This window comes from Trichechus manatus, unplaced genomic scaffold, assembly GCF_000243295.1.
Source record: "Trichechus manatus latirostris isolate Lorelei unplaced genomic scaffold, TriManLat1.0 scaffold00027, whole genome shotgun sequence".
In the NCBI taxonomy this organism is placed as follows: Eukaryota; Metazoa; Chordata; class Mammalia; order Sirenia; family Trichechidae; genus Trichechus; species Trichechus manatus.
In genome coordinates this window covers 21,231,626-21,258,193 of record NW_004443963.1, presented here as the reverse complement: position 1 = coordinate 21,258,193, position 26,568 = coordinate 21,231,626, and the positions used below count along the sequence as shown (strand labels likewise).

At 37.4% G+C, this 26,568-nt stretch overlaps 3 pseudogenes; 1 reads left to right on the top strand and 2 right to left on the bottom strand.

Moving 5' to 3' along the window:
• Nucleotides 1-2,695: 2,695 nt before the first annotated feature.
• On the bottom strand, nucleotides 2,696-3,803 carry LOC101360134 (olfactory receptor 9K2-like; annotated as a pseudogene).
• Nucleotides 3,804-6,885: 3,082 nt separating this feature from the next.
• Nucleotides 6,886-13,301, bottom strand: LOC101353802 (olfactory receptor 9K2-like; annotated as a pseudogene).
• Nucleotides 13,302-22,294: 8,993 nt separating this feature from the next.
• On the top strand, nucleotides 22,295-23,202 carry LOC101353549 (olfactory receptor 6C74-like; annotated as a pseudogene).
• Nucleotides 23,203-26,568: the final 3,366 nt, after the last annotated feature.

Sequence of the window (26,568 nt, the reverse complement as noted above, 5' to 3'; positions counted from 1 at the left end):
AAGGTTAATGCAAAATATAGAGAATATTTTTCTTTCCAATAGTCAATCCATTGTTAGTGTCCTTTTTTCAAAAGTTTAATATAAGACTACTAATATCCAATGGATAAAGAGCTGTGCGTAGGACTCTGGTGGGCTGGAATTATACAGAATTAGGAGTCTCTTTTGTTGAAGACTTGCTTTATTCTAGAACTCAGAGTGTTGTGTGAAGGGCCTACACTTTATTTCCTGGAGGTGAATTAGGAAATATGCCTCTTTCTAATCTAAACATCTTTTTTCTCCATCTCAAGTGAAAGACAATACGCCAACTTAGCACAGTGACTACATACCTAAATATCTTCATAAATGTTGTATCATGATCAATGCCTTATTTACTACCTAGTGAGTCCTATATTTTCTCTAATATTCTGTATTACAATACAACTGAAGGAATAGAAATTTGTTAAAGTAGAAGAGAGAATTATTTTTAAAAAACATGACCTGAGACATAAATAGATATAGCATTTAATAAGATGCTATTTTCCATCTAATTGAGGCTTCATTCCTTTTTTCTCATTTTTCAATCTATTCTCATACAGTATTTTTATGCAAATAACGTGCGCCTTCTACAATTGTTTACCAACCACTCTCTCCCCCCACAAGGTATTTTCATAAGCGCTCTATGCTAATTTTTTTTTTTAAACTGCATCTTGTAAAAAATTGGAATAGCAACACTTAACAAAAAACCTTGTGCAGGGGTTGGGGGGAGCAGTGGGCAAACATACATAGAAGGTACTCGTTATTTGCGTAATATGGTAGTTCTCAACAGAAAAAGGGTAAAGGCTGAAATAATATAGTAAGTAGTTTCTCAAGATTTATCTATTGAAATGGAAACATAAGTAAGCCCAGAGAGCTGAGGATGCTCCATGGTAGAGAATCAAGTGAAAAGAGCCAAGGAAATCATTGTTAGTATCTTTCAGATTTTTGAGAACATGATATAGTATCAAAGGGTGAGGAAAGAACAAATAACATATTAGTTAAATATATGAATTTAAAAAGTTTGTATTAAATTTATATCATTTAATTCTTCAAATAATTCTTAACAGGTAGATACTATTATGCATTCCGTTTTATATGAGGAAATTAACATGCAGATATATTATGTAACTCTCCCAAAGTAACATGAAAAAAACAGAATTTAAAAACAATCTGACTATTGAGCTTGTTCTCATAACTCTTAACTATTAACTTATATTACTCCTATATTTTCTATCTCATTTTATAGGGTAGAATTTCCCCTGTCATTGATGCTCATACGTTAAAAGTCACTATTTACTTTAACATTATTCTTATTTCATCAGCTAATCAATTAATATATTCAGTTAGTTTACTGGCTATTTTTAACATATTGCTTCTCTTCACTACCTCTAACACAACTTTCATCATTAAAGCCATTCTCACCTCTTTCTTGGACTATCACTCTTTCTAGGTCTCTCATCTATTAATATTTATTTTCTGCAGAGCTACTGGTGTAATGTTTGTAAATGCCAATCTGATCTATTGACTACTTAAAAAAAAAAAAATCCTTGTTATTTTCCCACTTTCATTAGAATAAGGGCTATTGTTCATTGCTTGACCTGTAGGTATCCATAATTTCCATGATTTTCCTTTTAAATCTCATCACTCCCTATCTTGTGCATTGTAATAAGTTATTAAACTTCTTGCAGTGCATCGCATGATCCTTTATTTCCCTTTGCATGGAAAACCTATCTATTTAATCTGACTCAATTCTATCCATTAAAAAAAAAAATGTGCTTAGGAAGTTTTCCCTGACCTTTATGACCACTTGCATTTAGAGACTCCCTCTGCATTTCTATACATGTCTTTATTCACTGTATTTACTGCACGACATTTTAGTTCTCTGTTTAGCAAGTTGCCTCTCCGATTGTGAGTTTCATAAGTACAGAAGTTATTTATACCTAGGGCCTATATACTATATACCTTTTTATCATAGGGCCAAAGAGGTATCAGAATTCGATAAATATTAATTTTATGGATAAATGCTTATAAAGTTAAATATAATAAAAATGGATTATCTTGACTTTTGGTTTATTTTCAATATCGCTTTCTTATGAGTAGGTAGCATTTTCGAGAACAATTTATTAATCTAATAAATATTTAGATGGGGGACAAAATAATGACAAATGAAGCCAGAGAAACCATGAAAGAGTATTGTCAGTCATCAGACTCTGGAAATAAAGGGGAGTCACAAAGTCACCTTTATGACTCTGTGTAGTGGAAAGTATCAAGTTTCTCACTACATGCTGAAAAATATATCTTAAGTAAATCTAAATTTTTGTTTCCTCTGCATATTACATCAACTTTTGTTACCTCTGCCTATTACACTTCAAACATATTACACATTACCGACTCAAGAAAATTAATATATCCCAAATATCAACAGGAAGACAGGTGCAAACTTGGAAATATATTTTCTTAAAAAAGAAAAAGGTAATTGTTACCTTTACCCAAAATTATGGAGTAAAAAGAAAGTTTCCTCAAAATCAAAACAATGCAAAATATAGCCCATATGTATTCTTCTGCAGTAAGCACATAGAATCCAAATAAATAAGCCCTCTAACCTAAATATTTCCAGCATCAATGGGCACATTCTTTGCCTCAGTCCTTCACTAAACTATTGTCAATATCCAACTTTCATCTATATCACTGTTAAAACACAGTTAAATAAAACTATTTCTTTCTTCAGGCTCTTTCTCAGAGCTTCTTTGACATCTTTGTTTCTCAGAGAGTAAATCAAAGGATTCAACATGGGAGTGACTAGAGTGTAACATAAAGAGGCCACTTTACTCAGCTCAGGATATCTGTCAGGAGTGAGATACATAAAAAAGACAGCACCATACAGCACACTCACAACTCCCAGGTGAGAGCTGCAAGTAGAGAAGGCTTTCTTACGTCCCTCGGTGGAGCGTATCTTGACAACTGCAGACAAAATATACATGTAAGAAAAAATAATGACTATGATGGTAGGCAAGACGATGATGCTGGATAAAGAAAACGTCACTATTTTATAGACAAAGATATCAGAACATGAAATCCTCTGAAGTGGGCGACCATCACAGTAGAAATTGTCAATGGCTCGAGAAGCACAAAAGGATAAGGTAAAGGTAATGCTGGTCTGAAGAACTGAACTGATGCAGCCACAGAAATAGGAACCAGCCACCAATTGAGTACAGAAACGTTTTGACATCTGAACAGGGTAGAGGAGTGGATTGCAGATGGCAACGAAGCGGTCATAAGCCATGGCTGCCAGGAGAAATCCCTCAGTCACAATAAAGAAGGCAAAGAGAAAGAGCTGAGTCACACAGCCTGCAAAGGAGATGGACTTGCTCTCAGACCAGAAGTTGATCATAGCCTTGGGTGCAATCACAGATGAATAGAAGAGATCAATGAAGGAGAGGTTGCCTAGGAAGAAATACATTGGTGTGTTCAGCTGGGGATCAGTCATGATAATGGCCATCATCCCAATGTTCCCTAGAAGGATCATGGTATATACAAGCAGAAACAGCAGGAAGAGGAGCATATGCAGCTCTGGGCGGACCCTGAAGCCTACAAGAATGAAGTCAGTCACTTCTGAGTGATTGCTTGTTTCTCTGTCACCCATGGCAGAGACCTGCTGAGAGGCACAAGGCAAAATAAACAAATGAACTCTTGGTTTTGATCCTAGTGTCATACATAATCCCTTACAGTGTTAAGATTTAAAGCTAGTTTGTAATAATTATTTTAGCCTTATAGAGATACTGTGACATAAATGGAAGCTGATTTCAACTGAAGATAATTTCAAAGGTTAGTTTCATTTCCTAATTCTAGCAATTGGTGAAATTAGGTCTTTTGCTTCTGAGTCTAACCCAATGTCTTTTCACCCCCATGCATTTCACATTTACAAATACCACTTCTCTACATATTTCCCACTCATGATTTACAGAATAACTTCAGGATCATGAAGCAGTGGTTGGAAGCTAGCACAAATAATGGACATTTGGTAAATTTATATAGTCTCAGTTTGGTGATATTGAGGGCTTCAGTAGTCTAGGGAGGAATAACTGAGTGAATATAAATGCGTATAAAGGATGTGACTGAATTTAAAAACTACTTCAGGTTGTTTTTGTTGTGTGCCATCCAATCAATTCCAAATGATGGTGACCCCGTAGGACAGAGTGGATCTGCCCCCATGGTTTCTTAGGCTGTAATCTTTATGGTGAGCTCTGGTAGTGCCGTGGTTAAGAGTTTAGCTGCTAACCAAAAGGTCAGCAGTTCTAATCCACCAGCCACTCCTTGGAAACCTTATGGGGCAGTTCTACTCTCTCTTACGGGTTCCTATGAGTCAGAATTGACTCAATGGCAATAGGTTTGGTGTTTGTTTTTGTCAATTTTTATGGAAGCAGAGTGCCAGGTCTTTTCTCACGTGGAGTGTCTAATGGATTTGAACTGCCAACCTTTCAGTTAGCAGCCAAGTGCTTAACCATTCTGTCATCAGTGCTCCTTCAGAGAATCTTAGTGTCCCAGAAATAGAAAATATTATTATAAAAGACCTCAACAAAGTTGTACATCAATACACCAAATATTAGGCAAATACCAACAATACATACAATTAAACATAAAATACAGCACCTGATATTACAGAACAATTCATATATGTGCAGTTCCAAAAATTGTAACAGGAGGATGAAACAATGCAGTATAAATAAGTTAAGAATGTTTAAGATGTCTAATACAATCTTTGGCCTCTGAAGATCACATCACTTCACTAAAAAGTTTCTCCACATGGACTTTTGTGTAAAGTTTTTAAGTCTCTTACAAATAACAATTTATGGTACATATATAATGCAGAATGTAATCTTCAAACTCTTTTGAATGTGATAACCATTCAAAAGCAACCCATGCATCATTGAAAAAAAGAAAATACTTCGTCAAGAAAGCAAACAAAGGGCTGGTATGATGGAATCTTGATTGCACAAGTAATAAGAAAGTTATAAATTAGGCATTGGTTTCCACAGAAAGATTTTGAGTGAAGAAACGATTTACCAAGGGAAAAGTTTATGCAATTATAAAAGAATAGAAGAGATAGCTTTGATGCTTTGAAAACATTCTGCCTTGGTTTCTAACCTATCCATATTCCTTCAAACATTTAGAGTGGTTTATACAATGCCACATGTGAGGTTAGATATTGAAATACTATAATCTGTTATGGCTACAAAACATAAAACATAATCCAGCAGACCAAAAAACTAAAGCAAATGGAGTTAGGTTGTATTCTTAGCTGACATTTTATTGTCTTTTCTCCATAGTGCTTAATAAACCATACTTCGTGGGTATATCAAAAAGCAACAGTCTAAGACTAATGGACATTCAATATAAAAGAGTAATACTTAAACCAATAAAGGTATTTTTCAGAATGATAATCAGCATGAAAGATCAGTTTCCCAAGCTAACTTGGATTCCTGTTTTGTACTCAAATAGTATTTTTCTGAATTAAATAATATCAAGAAAAATAGTAGCTTAGAGTATTTGTAGAGAAGGGGATAAATATAACTGGTTTAATAAATCACTTAGTCTCTCTATCTCTTAAGAATAATTATTCTTGAAATTACTTACCCTGATAAATATTAACCCACAAAGATGTATGTGAGTGTGTATTCATCAAAGGAGGTTTTGCTGTCTAAACCAAAACAGAAAAAAAAAAAAAAAAAAAAAGGAAGACTTAATTGAGGATCTATGCTTTTGGTTTTCACAATGCTGACTATATGGACAAAACTGGAAATTGTATTTTAGATTTAATTTTTGCTACAACTGATATCATCTACAGTTAGGCATTATAAATTGTAATGTTTAGCTGAAGCATTGCCTAGGTCACTTGCAAAAATGGTAATCCTGACATGAATTTCTCTGGAACCTGGCTTTCCTTGAAACCTGTGGGATGCTGCCTCAACCAACCTTCTCCTCTCAACTAATATTGGTTTTTTTCCCAGGAATATCACATTTTTAAATTACTCCATAATCATATTAATACACACACATACAAAGACAAACACACACACATATGATCCAACTCTTTACAGGGGTTAATACAAGGCATGGTGATATTTTTAACTGAGATTTTTTAGCTGACTTCATTTCAATATAGCACTTTCACTAATTGCATATTCACTACCAACAATTTGTGTTATCCAAAAGATAGAGAGCATGAGCTGAAAAACATGAGATGTTTTCATTTTATGACAGCAAAGCAGGGCGACCCTCCTATTCAAAGAACACCAAATGAAATGTCTTGATTTTAACCAAATGAATTCAATTTTCCCATGTTTCTTTTTCTTTGATCCTTTAATTCAGCAAAGGGAACCCTGGTGATTTTTCCTACTCATTTTCTCTTCATCATATACACATTCTCTCACGTCTTCTACATGCCATCAAAAACACAACCCAAAGCTAACATTTAGACTGTCAGTTGCATATAAACCAATTGGAACACCGTTTCCAAGTTAATCTTTATACTAAGTGTTTATCTAAATTTTACTTAGGCACGCAGAGAAGAGAAACAATAAAATTCTCTACTCTCCCATTTACATATTATTACCTGGAGACTAAGAGATATATAAGCGTTTATAGAAATGCTGTAAATATTCATCTGTGTCTAAAAGTTTCAGATATAACATTGCCTTGAAGAAATGTGAATAAGTTATTTGGAGAAATCATTATAGGAAATTATTAATGCTGTGGAATAGAACACCTAAGAAGTTTTTAAATAAATCTAAGCTTTAAATGCCTAAGTCTAGATGATCAGGCAGCCAAAATCAATTGATGTAAGAATCAGTTAAATAAATAGAAGTGGATTTAGAGTAAAATTTTTTTCTTACACAGGACTTTTCTCATGGCATCTTTAACATTCTGACTTCCTAGTGAGTAGATTAAAGGATTCAACGTGGGCGTGAACAAAATGTAACATACGGAAGCTACTTTACAAAGTTCAGGTTTTTTAGGGGGTGTAAGAAGACCCTCAACGAGATGGATTGACACAGTGGCTGCAACAATGGGCTCAAACATTGCAACAATGGTTTCAAACATAACAACGATTATGAGAATGGTGCACGACCGGGAAGTGTTTTGTTGTGTAGTACACAGGGCCCTTATGAGTCAGAACTGACTCAATGGCACCTGCAATAACAACTCAATATGCAAAGGAGACAGTTCCATAGACCAAACTCACAACCTCTAGGTGGGAGCTGCAAGTAGAGAAGGCTTTCTTCTTCCCTTCGCTGGAGTGGATCTTTAAGACTGAGCACAATATACATGTAAGATACTACAATAAGAACTACTGTGGGCATAGTAATGACTAAAGCCAAACTAAGTGACACCATCTTCTTGTAAAAGATATTGGAACAGTAGATCTTCTCAATCGGATTAGAATCACAGTACAAGTGATCAATGACTCAAAAGGCAGAAGAAGAGATGGAGAAAGTTACAATGATTTGAAGAATGGAACTGACCCAGCCACAGTGATAGGAACCAGCAAGCAACTAAATACAGAGTCTTCTTGACATAAAGACAGTGAATGGGAATGGGTTGCAGATAGCAATGTAGCAGTCATAGGCCATGCCTGCCAAGATAGAGAGCATAAAGAGCTGAGCTACATAATCCACAAACAGTATGGTCTTTTTCTGAGAAAAGATATTGACCATGACTTTGGGTAAAATAACAGTGGAGTAGGAGAGGTCAATAACAGAGAGTTTGTCAAGGAAGAAATACATTGGTGTATTCAGTCAGGGATCAGTCACAATGATGCCAGTCACGCTAAGGTTCCCCAGAAGGACTGTGCCATAAACAATCAGGAACAGTGGGAAGAGGAGACTGTGGAGCTCTGGACGAATCCTGATGCCTACAAGAATGAAGGCAGTCATCTCCGAGGGGTTGTCCCCTCCCTTGTCACCAATGGCAAATTTCTGCTTGAAATTATAAGAGAAAGTCAACAAACTTTCCACTCTTTCCCTAGTCCCACAAATACCACTTCACATTATAGAAGACTTTATAGTTGACATAATACTTTCATAAACATCCCATTTGTGCCTCACATGAGTGAACAAAAGATGAGAGATACTTCGACTTGTATAAGGTAACACAATTAGTTAAAGATGGAATTTGGACTCAAGGTGAGTCAAATTAAAATTTTGTGTTCAAGTCCAGTGTTATTTTCAAACCATTTGAGATGGTTTATGACTACCATTTGAGATAGAGATGGTAATCTGAAATTAAAGTCTGATAAAATTCTCATGTTAAGAAAGACTCTTAAATTTTAATTTATTTAATATTCATTTCTTCTGTCTAATAACACTTTGCTCCGATGCACTAAGAAAAATAAATAAATAGAAGAAAATGAAACTAAAAGTACATCCTGAGGCAACGTAAACTTTTTACCAATAAGGGCTCTTAGAACTACAAATAAATACCAAGGAGTTAATTGTCTTACTTTAAAGTGGAGCCAATCTTCAGCTTCTGGAATTAGTCTAATTTTATTTAAATGTGAAAGTAAAAGGTGAGTGATGCCTTTATATTTCTTCTTATCCTGTAAATTTTATTGATTCTACTTGTCTCTAAATAAACGTGTAAAAAAATCTACATCATCTCAAACTACTTTCAATCTGAGAAAAAATGAGAAGTTTCAAAGTAAGGCACAAATCAAACAAGCTTACTGCATAAAAGATTTTAAGAAACTATTCACTTGATGACTAAAAACTTAGTTGTTTTAAGAATAAATAAGTACTGATTTCCCTGAAGCATACAAGTTAACATATTTGTATTTGGCTGACATGCTAAAACCAAAACAACTTTGGTTATTTGGAGTATTTCTAGGATTCCCCCCACCCCGCCATGAAACAAATTCATTGTCAGTCTAGCAACTCAGGGCAACAGTGCTACTTCTTTTCTTCTTTGGTAACATTTAAACCAAGTGTCATAGGAAAGGCTTTTAAGATATGCTAAAATCACTCCACACACATTTCTTCCTTTTGCAACACATTACAACTTAACAGTCCTTGTCTGTTGATCTTACTTAGAAAGAGAAGAAGGAGGAGGTGGTGATGATGTTGGAGTAGGAGAAAGAAGAAGAGGATGAAATCTTAAGTTCTTAAACCAAATAAAGGCTACTTTTTTGACTTTATATCAATGAAAGTAGCATTAATTCTTCAAGGATAATCTATTTGCATCTGTCTCATCCTCCATTAATATGCTTAGTAAATATTTATCGACCATCTACTCTGTGCCAGGTGTTGTGTTCGGCACTGAATATGAGGACAAAAAAGAATTGAATGCTTACTTATGGCATAATGTGATATATGCTATGAAACTTTTATTATAATATAAGTATTTTAATTCATTATTAAATCACCTGTAATAAATAAAGACACTCAATGTTAGCATTTTACAGAATTTTTTTTTTTAAATGCTAAACCGAAGAGCAACTTAGATAAAAGCTTTAGCTAGGAGGCCTATAAGCATGGCAACTTTAATATACGCAGGCTTTTGAGAGCAGACTTGATTTTAAATGGTTCACGTATATTTTGGCCATATTATGTCACAATTTTGGGCTCAGAAAAATGAGTGTGTACTTAAGAATTTCTAGGTAAGTTTGAACAGGTACTTATGGTTCTTATTTAGCCTTACTTTAGTGGAAGAAGGCACCCTAGTGGCACAGTGGTTAAGAGCTATGGCAAGATACAGCTGCTAACAAAAAGGTTGGCAGTTCAAATCCCCCACCGCTCCTTGGAAACCCTATGGGGCAGTTCTGCTCTGTTCTATAGGGTTGCTATCAGGTAGAATTGACTCCATGGCAATGGGTTTCATGTTACTGGAAGAAAAGGCTCAAAGCCTTTTGAATGATTTAAAATCTGCACCTGCAGCAAGTGAAGGCGATTGTGATGAAGAATTTGTTGTGGTTACAGGTTAGTTTAATCGTTTCAAAGTGAGGACAAATATACATAACATTAAAGGGCAAGTATGAGTTTTCCACAAATCGTACATTCGTAATCCGGGGACTACCTGTACCTCTAAGGAAAAGGTGATGACTCTAACCTAGAATACAGTAAAGTAATATTATTTCCTCTTATGGAAAATTACAGAATATAGCCTATCAAAAGGGTTACCTCCATTAATAAAAGAATTACAAATAGTATAATTTATGAAATAATTCATTAGAGATAATGGAATACTTTTCTGATTGTGACGTTTTCTAAGCAGTGGAACAAAATAGAAAGTAAGAAATAATAGAATACACATCCCTAGGACTCTATTTTAATCACCAGCTCTGTCCTATACCCTGTGTGATTTAGCCATGATATTCCTTCAAGCAGTGAAATACGAATTCTCCATATTTATTCTCACCCTGATAATCTATAATTTATGGCATAGCACATTTTTGAAAGTCGAGGAAAAAATGCACTTTTAAGCACATAACAAATAGTCGTGGCTGCGTTATTATATGACTAAAATGAATATGATTGTTTTGTAATTTTTCTTACCTGAATTTATATATCTTTTCTGTCTTGTGAATCTGTTTTACATGAAACTGCAGAGATCTTTTTTTTTCTAGGAAAAAAGATATATTTGAGAAATATAAACTATCAATTATAATATTCACATTAAAAATCTCAAACATGTTTAATCCCCAAGAAAATAGCGTCCTTCCTAAGCACTGCATGCTCATATTCATTTTTAGTGACATTATCAAATCCATTGCTGTCAGGTCTATTCCAACCCATAGTGACCCTATAGGACAGAGTAGAACAGCACCACAGGGTTTCCAAGGCTGTAAATCTTTATGGAAGCAGACTGCCACATCTTTATCCCATGGAGCAGATGGTGGGTCCAAACTGCTGACCTTTAGGTTAGCAGCCAAATGCTTAACTATGCACAACCAGGGCTCCCCAGCGGCATTACATATAGGGCCATAGTTTTGCTTTTTCTGTTTTGAAATTTTGATCTTCCTTTAATTTTTCTAAAACCTGTTGTATCTGTCTTCCTGAACACAGGGTGAGGATGATAGACTAGGAATCGCTTTAGTTCTGTTAGATAATTACAGGTATATCTATACCAAAGTAAAAAAAAGTGCCAATAAATCTATGCAATCAAGTGCAAGAAAATCTCTCGCCTCCATGCTGACGTTCAAGAGGCCTTAGAATGAGGATGGGAGCAAATGGAGATTTAAGAAGAGCACCAAGAGTCCCTGATCCCCGATGATCTAGGAAAGCAGCAACAGCCAGAATCCATGGTAGTCTTGCTTATTTCCAACCCCATGAAACTATTACAGAGTATTGCAGCATAAGGTTTTCCAGAATTCTGGAGGAAAGTGTCCCTCTGAGGAAGGGCTGAAAATAAGCCAAGTATTATTTCATTACACGGGCAAACTCTAGGGCCATCCCATGAGGACCATGTGAGGAGCAAATACCAAGTATGATTTCTTCACTTGTTGAATACTTTTGGGATACTCACAAAGTCATTTTGGACAAGACTCCTTGTTAGAAAGTTTTCCTTTTGTTTATATTATACTAAAATCTTCCTCTCCATAACTTACACCTGCCTGATTGTCAGAACTTCTATCCCAAATTCTGCTACACTGAGTATCTCTATTTCATCCTCTAAGTGGCATCCTTTCAAAATTAAAAAAAAAAAGAAAAAGATAAGTACAGTGTTATCCTGTAGTCTTCTCATTTCTGGATTCGATATTCTTATTTTTATTAGGAACTCCAGTCAGAAGCAAATGAATGCTTTCTATCTTGCAATTGTCTCAGTTTAAAAAAAAGAAATTGTTAAGCTTTTACATCAGACCAGATTCAATCTATCCAGTTAAAATATCACTGCCTAAAAACCAAAAGCCAAACCTGTTGCTTTTGAGTCAATGGTTTGCACTCGACTGCTAACCTAAAGGTTGGTGGTTTGAACTCACCCTGTAGTGCTGGGGAAGAGAGGCCTGGTGATCTGCTTCCATAAAGATTATGAAAGCCCTAAGGACAAGTTCTACTCTGTAACACATAGGGTTGCCATCACCTCCTAACTACCTGATAGTTATACTTCTTTTAAGGCATGTAAGATTGCAAGTTTTTTGCACAATGCTTCTTAATCTTACAGTCAAAAGAAACCATTAATTTTGTTTTGCTTTGTTTTTTTTTTTTCTTTATGTACCAGTTGTCATCGAGTTGATTCTGACTCGTGGCGATCCCATGTGTGTCAGAGTAGAACTGTGCTCCATAACGTTTTCAGTGGCTGATTTTTCAGAAGTAGATTGCCATGCCTTTCTTCTGAGGTGCCTCTAGGTGGACTCAAACTGCTAACTTTCCAGTTAGCAGCTGAACACATTAACCATTTACACCGCCAGTGATCTCCTTTTCTATGTGAGTTGTGACAAAGCAAGATGTTCCCTGTTCTTATTCGGTGTATTTCTCCTACATCTTCTCTTATCTCTATGACTATTCATTTCCAGTTTGCATCATTTTATATTTCACATCTTTTTATTTACATTCTATGTGGTTGGTTTTATCGTATATTTCTATGTAATCAAAACTAGTTTAAACATGTTTGTAGACTCTGGTATTAGTTAATCTTTCATGTTTTTGATCATATGGCAGTTTTATTATTACTACTGTTTTAAGTTTTCACTGAAAGAATTTTTGAACAGAAATAATTCAACAGTGCTTAATAAAACCTCACTCTAGATTTTTGAAGATCTGTTAATTAGCTCAAAAAATATACACTTGTTAAACCAGTGTAAATCCAACCTTTTATTCACAAACTCTATAAAACATCTCATTAAGATAAAGATACAGAGGTGAAGCCAACATGGTGCCCTAGACAAACATATTATGCTATCCCACTGCAACAAAGACCCATAAAACTTAGTAAAACAGATAACAAACATCAGTCCTGGAAACTTAAGCATCAAATGAAGGGATAAAGAACTAGGTCAAACATCAAATGGAAGAAGAAACTGAAGGAAAGCAGAGAATGAGAAGAGATAAGGATTGGAGGTCCCCTGGAAACTAACACAGCAAAGTGTTGCCATCTTGACCCTGGACAGGAAATATGGGAAGGCAACTTCATGGAGCTCGTAATAGGAGACAGAGAACCTGGTAACCAGAGAAACATGCTTTCCTACCCCTCACCCTTCTGCCCCATACGCCACCCCACTCCTTCCCACCACTCGGCTAGAGAGCTACCAACGCGCCATCGCCCTGGGTCTCCCTCACCCCCACCTGCTGGCTCATGCTGCACTAGTTTTTTTCTTTTCCCTTTCTTCCTTTTCTTTCTCTCTCTCATCTATCCTGTATGCTGCCCTCAAACCTTCCCAATGGTCCATAGTGTGCTGCTTGGCTAAAGAGGTACCAGCCCACCATCACCCTGGGTCCACGCCTCCCCTACCTGCTGGCTCCTGCCGTGCCATTTTTTCCCCTTTCCTCCTTTTATTCCTCACTCCCACCTAGCCCTGTACAACACCACCACCCCTTCCCAACTGGTCATGCTCTGCAACTCTGCTATAGAGCTACCAGCCCACCGTCACCCCTATCCCACACTGCCCCTACCCACGGGATACCCCCGCACCATTTTTTTCTTGTCCCTTTCTTCCTTTTCTTTCTCCCTTCCACCTAGCCCCATATGCCACTGCCACCCCTTCCCAACAGGCCACACCATGCAGCTCAGAGAGTTCCTGGCCCACTGTCACCATGAGTCTGCCCTGTCTCTACCTGCTGGCTCCTGCCACACCATTTTTTTCCTTCTTTCCTCATTTTCTTTCTCTCTCCCACGTAGTCCCATATGCCAACCACACACCTCTCTGGGCCATGCCCTACTGCCTTGGGTAGAGAGCTACCAGCCTACTGTCACACGGCATGTGCTCTGCTCCCACCTGCTGGCTCCTGCTTTGCCTTTTTTTCTTTTCTTTTTCTCTTTCTTCCTTTTATTTCTCCCTCCCACCTAGCCCCATTCACCACCTCTACCCCTTCCCATTGGACCACACTGCATTGCTGCAGCTAGAGAGCTGCTGGCCTGCCACTTTCTACCTCCTGCTTGCTCTGTATGCGAACTTCCCCCCTCATGTGGCCCCCAGGTCTGCCCTTGCTCACACTAGCCAGCTACCTTTTTTTTTTTTTTTCTTCCTGATCCTAGCCACATACATGACACCCCCTTTCTCGGTGGCCCTTGTTGTACTGCTGTGGCTAGAGCGTCTCCTGCTCATGCCTGCTGCCACACCAGGCCTGCACTGTGGCTCCCCTTCCATCACTATACTAGCTGCTGAATGATGGAAGTTAGCCCATACCACTCCCCATCTGACACCTCCGCCTATCTGAAGAGGGCTGTGAATGCTCCCACAATGCTGGACCAACATCAGGAGGCAGATACTGCTGGCCCAGTCCACCCTCAACCACCTACCAAACCAGTGTACAGTGAAGTGGGCTCACCCTGACTGCTGCTGCTCTGCCCACCTGGACAAGGTGGTAAGAGCTAGTGTGTGCAGAGATGACCAAGCAGCAAAGCACAACTGGCTCACCCAGCCTGACATATCAAAACAAAACAAATGAACGTACAATCAATAAATAAAGAAAATAATACCTTAATGTCTTAGAGACAGCAGATAATATTAAAACATATAAAAAGCAGGACAAGATGGCTCCAGCAAGTGACCAAAATAAAGAAACAGATGACTTTCTGATAGACGAAAAGGCGGTGAAACTATCTGATATGGAATTCATAAGACTAGTATTTAGGGCTCTCCAAGAGATTAGGAAAGAGAACAAGGAAAACACAGACAAAAACAAGGAAAAAAAACTAAGAACAAAGTATGGAAAACACAGAAAAAAGCAATGAAAACACAGCAAAAGTCAAGGAAAACACAGACCAGGCAATAGATGAATTCAGGAAAATAATACAAGAACAAAAGGTCAAAATAAACAATTAGAAATCATAGAAAAATAGCTTATGTGTCGATTAAAAACACCATGGCTTGGGTCAGGCACACCTTAGCCCACAAACTGACATCTATGCTTTTTAACCCTTTAGAGAGGTCTTTGGCAGCACATTTGTCCAATGCAGTGTGTCCTTTGATTTCTTGACTGCTGCTTCCATGGGTGTTGATTGTGGATCCAGGTAAAATGAAATCCTTGACAACTTCAATCTTTTCTGCTTTATCATGATGTTGCTTATTGGTCCAGTTGTGAGGATTTTTGTTTTCCTTATGTTGAGGTGTAATCCATATTGAAGGTGTGGTCTTTGATCTTCACCAGTAAGTGCTTCAAGTTCTCTTCACTTTCAGCAAGCAAGGTTGTGTCATCTGCATATTGCGGGTTATTAATGAGTCTTCCTCAAATCGTAATACCATGTTAATCTTCATATAGTCCTGCTTCTTGGCTTGTTTGCTCAGTGTACATATTGGATAAGTATGGTGAAAGGATACAACCTTGATGCACACCTTTCTTAACTTTAAACCAAGCAGTGTAACCTTGTTCTGTTAGAACTACTGCTTCTTGGTCTAAGTACAGGTTCCTCATGATCACAATAAAATGTTCTGGAATTCTTATTCTTCACAATGTTATCCAAAATTTGTTATGATCCACACAGTTCAATGCCTTTGCATAGCCAATAAAACACGGTAAATATCTTTCTGGTATTCTTTGCTTTCAGCCATGATCCACTTGACACAAGCAATGATACCCCTTGTTCCATGTTCTTTTCTGAATCTGGCTTGAATTTCTGGCAGTTCCCTGTCGATGCACTGCTGCAAATCTTTTTGAATGATCTTTAGCAAAATTTTACTTGTGTGTCATATTGATATTGTTCAATAATTTCCACATTCTGTTGGATCACTTTTCTTTGGATTGGGTTCAAATATGAATCTCTTCCAGTCTCTTTGGCCAGGAAACTGTCTTCCAAATTTCTTGGCATAGAGGAGTGAGCACTTTCAGTGCTGCATTCGTTTGTTGAAACATCTCAGTTGGTATTCCTTCAATTGCTGGTCCCTTTTTTTACCAATGTCTTCAGGGAAGCTCTGACCTCTTCCTTCAGTACCATGGGTTCTTGATCATATGCTACCTTCTGAAATGTTTGAACATCAACCAATTCTTTTTGGTACAGTGACTCTGTGTATTCCTTCCATCTTTTGATGCTTCCTATGTCGTTTAATATTTTCCCCTTGGAATCCTTCAATATTGCAACTCAAGGCTTGAGTTTTTTCTTCAGTTCTTTCAGCTTGAGAAATGCAGAGCATGTTCTCCCTTTTGGTTTTCTAACTCCAGGTCTTTGCACATTTCTTTATAATACTTTGCTTTGTCTTCTTCAGCCTCCCTTTGAAATCTTCTGTTCAGCTCTTTTACTTCATCATTTCTTTCATTTGCTTTAGCCACTCTATGTTCAAGAGCAACTTTCAGAGGCTCTTCTGACATCCATTTTGGTCTTTTATTTCTTTCCTGTCTTTTTAATGACCTCTTGCTTTCTTCATGTTCGATGTCCTTAATGTCATTCCACAACTTATCTGGTCTTCAGTCATGTTCAATGCATCAAAGCTATCTTGAGATGGTGTAAAAATGGCTTGGGGTCGGTGTCTGACCTCCTCTAACTTCACAAGGGGGAAAAAGAATCAAGACCAACAGCCCAAGGCTGATTCCTATGAGGCAGAGTTCAGACCTGCCTCCTTTCTCTGCCATCTTTACCAGTTTTGACACCAACCATCCCTCCCATAGCACTCTCTACTTCTCTGCTGGGTTTGATAATTTATTGCAATGGCCATTCAAAGTTCACAGACCATACTTATGATTATAGGGTTTATTAGGGAAGTAAATGGTTACAATTCTGGCTGAGGAGCACTCAGGATACAGTTCTTCCATCAGGACACCCTTGCAGAAACACCTCTCCCTGGCCCTAGGCCTCTGTCCAAAGGCACTCATATTTCTCTCTCTGTGGGCTGGGAAGCCCACTGTGCCTTTCCTGCTGCCAGGTCTCTGCTGCTGGGTCTCTGCTGCCAGGTCTCTCCTGCCAGGTGTCTCACGCCACTGCTTCTCACCATCTTCAGGATTACAGCTCACTCTCTGTCTCCTGGTCCCAGGAGCTTCTTAGCACAGGGATCCTGGGTCCAAAGGACATACTGGCTCTTCTTCTCTGATGGTGGTGATATCTTCTCTTCTTTCTCACCCGTGGGGTGGCTGATTTCAAGATCAGCGGGATGGCAAAACTAACCAATCCCCTTGGTGGGCCAAAATTACCCTATCTCACAGTCCCACCCAATCACTCGGGTGGAAGTTATAAGACCATGGATAGAAAGGCCACACAAAAGCAATCTATGGCGCAATAGATGGTCTCTATGTTCAGGTGGAATATATTCATGGTCTTAATTTTGCTCTCGTGGACTTATTTGTATTTTCTTCAACTTCAGCTTGCAAAGAACAGTTGTTGGTCTGTTCCACAGTTGGCTGATGACCTTGTTCTGACTGATGATATTGAACTTTTCCATTGTCTCTTTCCACAGATATAGTTGATTTGATTCCTGTGTATTCAGTCTGGCGAGGTCCACATGTATAGTTGCCATTTATGTTGTTGAAAAAAGGTATTTGTTATGAGCAAGCTGCAGGTCTTGCAAAATTCTATCATGCAATCTCCAGCATTATTTCTATCACCAAGGCCATATTTTCCAACTACCTATCCTTCTTTGTTTTCAACTTTTGCTTTCCAATCACCAGTAATTATCAATCACGCTGATTGCATGTTCGATCAATTTCAGACTGCAAAAGTTGGTAAAAATCTTCAATTTCTTCATCTATGACCTTTGTAGTTGGTGAGTAAATTTAAAAAATAGTCATATTAAGTGGTCTTCCATGCAGGTGTATGGATATTATCCTATCACTGACAGCATTGTACTTCAGGATAGATCTTGAAATGTTCTTTTTGACAATGAATGCAAAACCATTCCTCTTCAAGTTGTCATTCCTGGCATAGTAGACCATATGAATGCCTGATTCAAAATGGACAATACCAGTCCATTTCAGCTCACTAATTCCTGGAATATTGATCTTTATGCATTCCATCTCATTTTTGATTGTCCAATTTTCCTAGATTCATACTTCGTACACTCCATGTTCCTATTATTAATGGATGCTTATAGCTGTTTCTTCTCATTTTCAGTCATGGCACATGAGCAAATGAAGGTCCCGAAAGCTTGACTCCATCCACGTCATTAAGGTCGACTGACTTTGAGGAGGCAGCTCTTCCTCAGTCATATTTTGAGTGCCTTCCAACCTGAGTAGCTCATCTTCCAGCACTATATCAGACAATGTTCTGTTGCTATTCATAAGGTTTTTGCTGGCCAATTATTTGAGAAGTAGACTGCCAGGTCTCTCTTCCTAGTCTGTCTTAGTCTGGAAGCTCCACTGAAACCTGTCCACCAAAGTTGACCCTGCCGGTATTAGAAATACCGGTGGCAAATGTTCCAGTACCACAGCAACTTTCAAACCACCACAGTACAACAAACTGACAAACATGTGGTGCACTGCTGCAACAGCTTTTGAATGATCTTCAGCAAAATTTTACTTTTGTGTGATATTAATAATATTGTTATATAATTTCCACATTCTGTTGGATCAACTGTCTTTGGAAAGGATGCAAATGTGGGTCTCTTCCAGTTGATTGGTTAGAAGCTGTCTTCCAAATTTTATGACATAGATGAGTGAGCACCTTCAGCTCTGCATCAGTTTGCTGAAACATCTCAATGGATATCCCGTCAATTCCTGGAGCCTTGTTTAAGTTTTTGGCACTGTATTGGAATCCTTTCTCAAGGAAACTCACCCAGCCCTTCATTCAAGGGGTTGTGTGTCTGTAAACTGGCTCAAGTCTCGGAATTGATTGAGAGGACGTGACTCTCTATTCTAGTGATTCAAATTAGACTGCTGTTCACTTCAACCTGAATTCATCCTCTTGTACAGATCAAGTAAATATTTAGTAGATTTCCTATCTATTTCACTCCTGAGGACACTGATTAAGCAGCCAATGCCATAAGTCCTTACAAGTCAGACTATTCTGATTACTGCTTTGAATTCATTGTCTATTACGGTAACCACATCACCTTGTCTTTGTCGATTGAGTGCTGCCATTTGGCCCCTATCACCATGAGGTCCAATCAACCACATTGTAGTTAGGTGTCTTAATTCAATTAGGGCAGCTCTCAATGTCAAATATAACTTAGATAAAATAGCAATCACAGCAGTCTTCAAGGATGCTGGGACTCCCTTCACAAATTTGTTCCTCACCATTTTGCTACAATGCATGTCTTCCAGGCGCTTTGTAAGTGGGTATGTGGGTCTAACCTGATAAATCCACTCTAGCATGCCAATTTCCATAAGCCTTTGGATACTTTTTTCTATGGTTTACCAAGGCAAGTCTGATACTTCAACTTGATTAAGGTAGGCCACCCTGTATGTAATTCATGTTTCAGCAACCCAAACAAATAAACTATTAGATCCTTTCCTAACCTCTTGAGCTGAAACATTGAATGAAGAATCTGTGCTTAGCAAGCCCATATCAATAACCTCAGACTGATAAACTTTAGGTTCCTTGCACCATTATCTCACACCCTTAACAGCCATTCCCACACATATTCCCCAGATTTATGTTTGTACATATTAGAAAAGGCAAGTAGTTCTTTTGGAGTGTAGCATACCTCCTCCTGGGTCACAATTTGTACTTCACTTATTGAGGCTCTCTGGGACTAAGTCTAGTTATAGGTCTAGTAGCCAAAATTGGTGTTGGGTGTGTGTTTTTAGAGCATTCAACATTGTCCTGTAAGGCATCTGTCTCAGGCGATGCCCCAGGCAACGATTCAGACCAAGGCTCTTCAGACACAGCTTGGTTAATCTCATCAGATGGAGGTGGAGGGGCTAATGTTTTTACTGGGGAGGGTGGCTTAGCAGACAAACACGGAGCAATCTTTTCAGATGGGAGTGAAAGGGCTGGTTCTGTTGGCAAGAGTGATTCAACAGAATTTAGGGGCTCAGTGTCTCCAGCTTCCTGATTATCTGCCCATATGTCCACATCCCAAGTTTCAGGATCCCATTTCTTCCCAATCAATGCCCTCACTTTAACTTCAGACATCATTTAAGGTTGGGAATTCAATGGCTGTTGTAATTCAGCTACTCTTACAATAAGACTGTGTTTGGTTTTCTGCAATGTCAGCTATGTTACTACAAGAATTAAGGCTTTCAGGGCACAACTGGCAACTTTGAGGTTGTTTATGTGGTACTTGAGCTTTGACTCTGAGGCTCTGAGCTCATCTCTTTTTTTCACCACTCTGTCTAGCAAATGTAGGCCCAACCAATCAGTTTCCTTATACTTCTCATTCTGACAAAATTGTAGAGAAGAGTCATACATGTGATTACCCAGAGCCTCGCCTCTCACCAATGTTTGGTCATTTGATGGTGATATTTTACATATTTCTATTGCCACCTCAAGCCATGGATTAGCAGTGCCCTCTTTACTATTGGAAGCAGAGTCATCAACATGTTTAAGAACAACCAGAATTGAGAACCAATTTGGAAAACTAATCCTTACAATTTTGTTTCTCTAGAACCACTTTTGGTACCAAACTTCTTAGGCTGCATTCTCCAGAGAAGCAAAACTAGTGAAGCATATGTGTATATACATACACATACACACATACACACACACACACACACAAACATATATACATATAAACCAAAAGCCCATTGCCGTCTAATTGATTCTGACTCATAGTGACCTTATAGGACAGAGTAGAATTGCCCCATGGGGTTTCCAAGGAGCGTCTGGTGTATTTGAACTGTTGACATTTTGGTTAGCAGTCAAGCTCTTAACCACTGTGCCACAAGGGCTTCATATTTATATATATATATATAGAGAGAGAGAGAGGAGAGAGAGCGACAGAGAGAGAGAGAGAGGCAGAGAGAGAGAGAGAGATTTATATCAAGGAAATGGCTTACGTGGTTGTAGAGGTTGGAAAGTCCCAAGTTAGGCATCATGCTGGAGGCTTCTCCTGATTCATGAAGCTGCATAGGCTGATGAACCCAAGATAAAAAAGTCAGAAGGCAAGCTGATGGCTTATGGGTTGCCAAGGCTGATGAATTCAAGATCAGTAGGTAAGATGGCAAGATGCTGGCTCAAATCCCAAGAAGCAGAGTTAAGATGATGATGAGCAGAATGCAGGATCCAGAGCAGAGCAAAAGCCAGCAAGCTTTGCCAGAAAATCCATATATATTGGATGCAGATCATACATCCAAGGAAACTCCTTGTTAATTGATTGACTGCTCATAGCAGATCTCATCATGGAGGAGATTACATTATATCAAATCTCATCATGGAGGTGATTACGTTATTACACAACTGCAAAGCTACATCATAACTGCCAAACCACTGAGAATCATGGCCCAGCCAAGTTGACAAACCATCTTAACCATCACGTCTTTCTTAAAAAAATCTCGTATTTCTTTAAATTGTCATGACAGCCTCAGAGGTGTCTGAGACTATAGCATTGGTGGAAAACATATGTCCATTTTATGATCACCTGCAAACATTTTAATGAAATTAAGGAACAAAATAATGTGTCACGAAAAAGGGGGCATGAGAATATATTTCCTGAAGAATTTCAGAAGCTTAGCAAGGGTATTGAATTCCCACTGTACATAGTCTAGAAGTGTTTAAATCGACTTAATTTAAATTTCAAGCTTCAAAGAGTCCTCAGCTGACATCTCAGTGACAGAAGAACAAAACTTATTAGAAAGAATAATAAACATAGATAAAGGTATTTATTTAACAAAATGGAATGAGTTACCAATGTGCAAAATAATTTAATGTAAAGTAAACAGATAAGAAATAGTCATTGAAAACACAGAAGATAAAAGTTAAAATAGTAAATTATTTGTTTCTTTGTCATTTTGTTTTAAGCAGTAACTTCCAACAAAATAAAACATATTTACTTTTAAATGATTTTATCAATGGAATATTGTATTCCTCCGTGACACTCGGATTTATGAAAATTAAGAGGAAAACTGAACTCATAGAGTTTTATTTGGTTAACTAAATTTTGAGTAAAAATTAAGTGGGTAAATTTTTCTAGACTGCTACTATTGAATAGCAGAATACTGGGGCAGGTTGAGTATGGGTAGCAATGCAAATGTAGGAAATTTTATGCAGCTCTGTATACTTCGTTCTTATTTTTCTTATCCTTTTTGTTTTTAAATAGTAGTCAGCTATGAGAAATCACACAATGCTGGCAACCTTTATTTGACTGACAGGTGAGCCACAATTACAGGTGGTCATTTGTCTTCTCTTTTTTACCTATCTATAGAGTATCACTGGGAACCTACTCATCATCACCCACACTCTACTAGATTCACATTTCAAAACACCTATGTACTTCTTTCTCTGACATTTCTCATTTTTAAAAATATATTTCACAACTGTCTGTATTCCCAAATTTGTTGTTAGTGTGGCTACAGGGGATAAGACCATTTCTTACAAGTACTGTGTAGCACAGCTGTTTTTTACTATTCTTTTGGGAGCAACCGAATTTTTCCTCTTGGTGCTATGTTCTATGACCGCTATGTGGCCATCTGCAAACCCCTGCATTACATGCCCATCATGAGTAGCAGAGTCTGCAACATGCTGATCTTTGCTTTGTGGTTGTCTAGTTTCCTAATAGTCTTTCCACCTTGTGTTATAGGTCACCAGATTGATTTCTGTGCAATCAACACTGCAGAGCATTACTTCTGTGATATTTTTCCTACATTGCAGCTCACTTGCACAGACACATATATAATAGAATTAATGACACTTCTGTTTACCATTTTTACTCTCTTGGTTACACTGGTGTTAGTGGTTCTCTTCTACCTAAAAGACATCAGGACTATTTTTAAAATACCTTCTACTCAGCAGAGGGAGAAGACCTTTTCTACTTGTAGTTCTCACATAGTTGTTGTCTCCATTCCTTATGGCAGCTGCATTTTCATGTATGTGAAACCCTCTGCAAAGGAAAGGGTGTCTTTAAATAAAGGGATAGCTCTGCTCAGTACTTCTGTTTCATCCATGTTCAATCCCATCATTAATACAATGAGAAGCAAACAAGTAAAAGATGCTTTGAAACACATGGCCAAAGATTGAATTTTTCTCAAAGTCAATAACTTTAATGATATTTCTAAGGTTATGCGTAAAAGAACAAGAAGGGTGGAGAGTCTCACAGAACTCTTCAATGTCGGTATTCAAAATAATATTGCATATCTTTCTTGGTTTATAATTTTCACTGTGGTCTGCATAATCTGCAAAGTCTAAGCTTCACCCTTATTTTTTCCTTATGCTGAGAGCACATACATATTTCTTGTTTTTGGTCAAAGTCACTTGCCTCTTTATTTGGTGCCTCAGATAGACACTATCATTACCATATATTGAGTGCTTACAATATGCCAGATCTATTAAATATATTAACTACCATCTTCAATATTCCATAAGACAGGATTGTTATGCTCATTCATTGATTAAATATGTAAAGAATAATGAGTTTAAATAACTTGTTGAAGACAAAACACTCACTGATGACAAAAATATAGCCGTTAAATCTCTATGCACATCTTACGCCTTGTTAGCAATGTAACGTGAACAATCCCTGTCTACCTGTATGTAATTTAGGGTACAAAATTACTGTGGAACCATATAGAGAGCATTCATATTGTAAGGAGTAGCATAGATAAAATTAAAGCCCTATGGAATGGAATAATGTAGTTTATTTTTTGAACTAAATAACTGAGCATTAAAAATTAGATATGAAGGCTGATCATATCCAATGATTTGACCCTTTTCCTTTAAATTGTATCATATCTCAGTGTAACCAAAAGAAAGAACTTTCCAATGAAGGCTAATATAAATTTCCTGGATGAATATCCGTATGTCACTTAGTTTTCATATGAGGTAACTGCTGACTTTATGAATGGTTTAGGATTGGTAGGGTTATCATTATCCTTGACTTATCAACTTGTAACATGAATTTTTCTATGAATCAGAATTGACTCAACAGCAATGAGTTTGGTTTTTTGTTTGGATATTACAGAGTAAACATAACTTTGTTATACTCCAGGTTCATAAGCAATTGAATAAGAATTTTCTGAACATTATGAGAAACTTTAAATTTGTATATCTAGATAACTATCAACTAGGGCATTGAGAAGAAGCACAAAAGATTCAAATATACATTTTAAATATGGACCATGTGTGTATAAATGGCTTCTATGTAAATGTTATACTTTAAAGAATATTTTATTTGACCATAGCAAATGATAGATGGAAGAATTACCATTCAACTTTTCCTATTGAGTAAAATAATTTGGCTTTCTCTTACAGATCAACTTCTTAAAGGAATCAGGAGCTTAAGTTTCTATGCACAATATTTTGTACTTCATAGATTATAACCACACACCAGAAGTAGATTCAAAATGTTTTGCATCTGGCATATGCTAGAATTTCTTACAATTTTTTTTTTATTTTCTTATAAACACTCTTGCCTAAGTCTCAAGTTGTTACCAAATGAAATTATAGAAATATTTATTTTATCTTTCTAAATTTTCTTTTGCTTATTTACTAATCTTATTCTTTTAAATATGAGCACAAAGCCAGTTTATCTCTTATTAAATCGAATATGTAGGTAAATCCCTAAATCCTTTCACATAGATCAAAGACTATAACTTCTCCCATCAAAAGTAATTATAGCTAATGTAAAACTCAAAAAAATATTTACTAGATATAACTGAATAAAATGTGTAGGCCTTTTTTCCCATTCCTACGTGGTGCAGTGGTGAAGAGCTCAGCTGCTAACCAAAAGGTCAGCAGTGTGAGTCCTCCAGCTGCTCCTTGGAAACTCTATGGGGCAGTTCTACTCTGTCCTATAGGGTCACTATGAGTCGCAATCGACTGGATGGCAATGGTTTTCAGGTTACACAAAAGTGAATAATGGAAAATACAAAAATAAAGAATCCTTAAATCAAAACCAAACCCACTGTCGTCCAGTTGATTCCAACTTGTAGCAACCTCATTGTGACTCTTCAAATATTAAGATCAGTGCCCTCAAAAATTATGGACTTGTTTTCATTTCTATAAATAGAGGTCTATAAATTGATGTTTATCATATATCATATCAGCTAAACAAGTATATTTTCAAACATATGTATATTTATTTACTTATAAATTATATACTCACCAACAACACTCATGGAAGCTGCAGTCAAGAAATCAGATGACTTGATTGCATTGGGCAAATCAGCTGCAAAAGACCTATTGAAAGTATTATAAAGCAAAGATGTCGCTCTGAGGACAAAGGTGCGTCTGACTCAAGCCATGGTATTTTCAATCACCTATTATGCATGTGAAAGCTGGACAGTGAATAAGGAAGATCGAAGCAGAACTGATGCCTTTGAATTATGGTGTTGGCGAAGAATATTGAACCGCCAGAAGAACGAACAAGTCTGTCTTGGAAGAAGTACAGCCAGAGTGCTCCTTGGAAGTGAGGATGGCGAGACTTCATGTCATGTACTTCAGACATGTTATCAGGAGGGATCAGTCCCTGGAGAAGGACATCATGCTTGATGAAGTAGAGGGTCAGCAAAAAAGAGGAAGACCCTCGTTGACATGGATTAACACAGTGGCTGCAACAATAGTCTCAAACGTAGCAATCATTGTGAGGATGACACAGGACTGGGCAATGTTTTGTTCTGTTGTAAGTAGGGTCGCTATGAGTCGGAACTGACTCGATGGCACCTAACAACAACAAGGTATAAAATAATTTGTATATTTTAATAGAAATTAAGGGAGGAAATTATTTAAAAGAAGCAATACATTCTTCAAAATATAAGTTTATAACTAATATTATTGGTACAAAGTATTGGATTCAATTTGGTTAAATATACTTTATTATATTTGAAAATGTTGGTTTTATTCGACATTATAAATGATATGATAGTGTCATGGATTGAATTGTGTCCCCCCAAAATGTCTGTCAGCTTGACTGGGTCATGATTCCCAGTATTGTATGATTGTGTAATCTGATGTGATTTCCTTATGTGTTGTAAACTCTATCACTATGATGAGGTTATATGTGATCTCTTTATGTGTTGTAAACTCTATCACTATGATGAGGTTATACTGATGATGTCTACAAGACTATAGACAGTGTTTTAATCCAATCTCTTTTGAGATATAAAAGAGAGAAGTAAGCAGAGACACATGGGAACCTCATGCCACCAAGAACACAGTGCCAGGAGCAGAGCACGTCCTTTGGACCTGAGGTTCCTGCGCAGAGATGTCCCAGACCAAAGAAAGATTGATGACATGGACCTTCCTCCAGAGCTAAAAAAGAAAGCGTTCCCTTGGGGCTGATGCCCTGAATTTAGACTTGTAGCCTACTGGACTGTGAGAGAATAAACTTCTCTTTGTTAAAGCCATCCACTTGTGGTATTTCTGTTACAGCAGCACTAGATGGCTAAG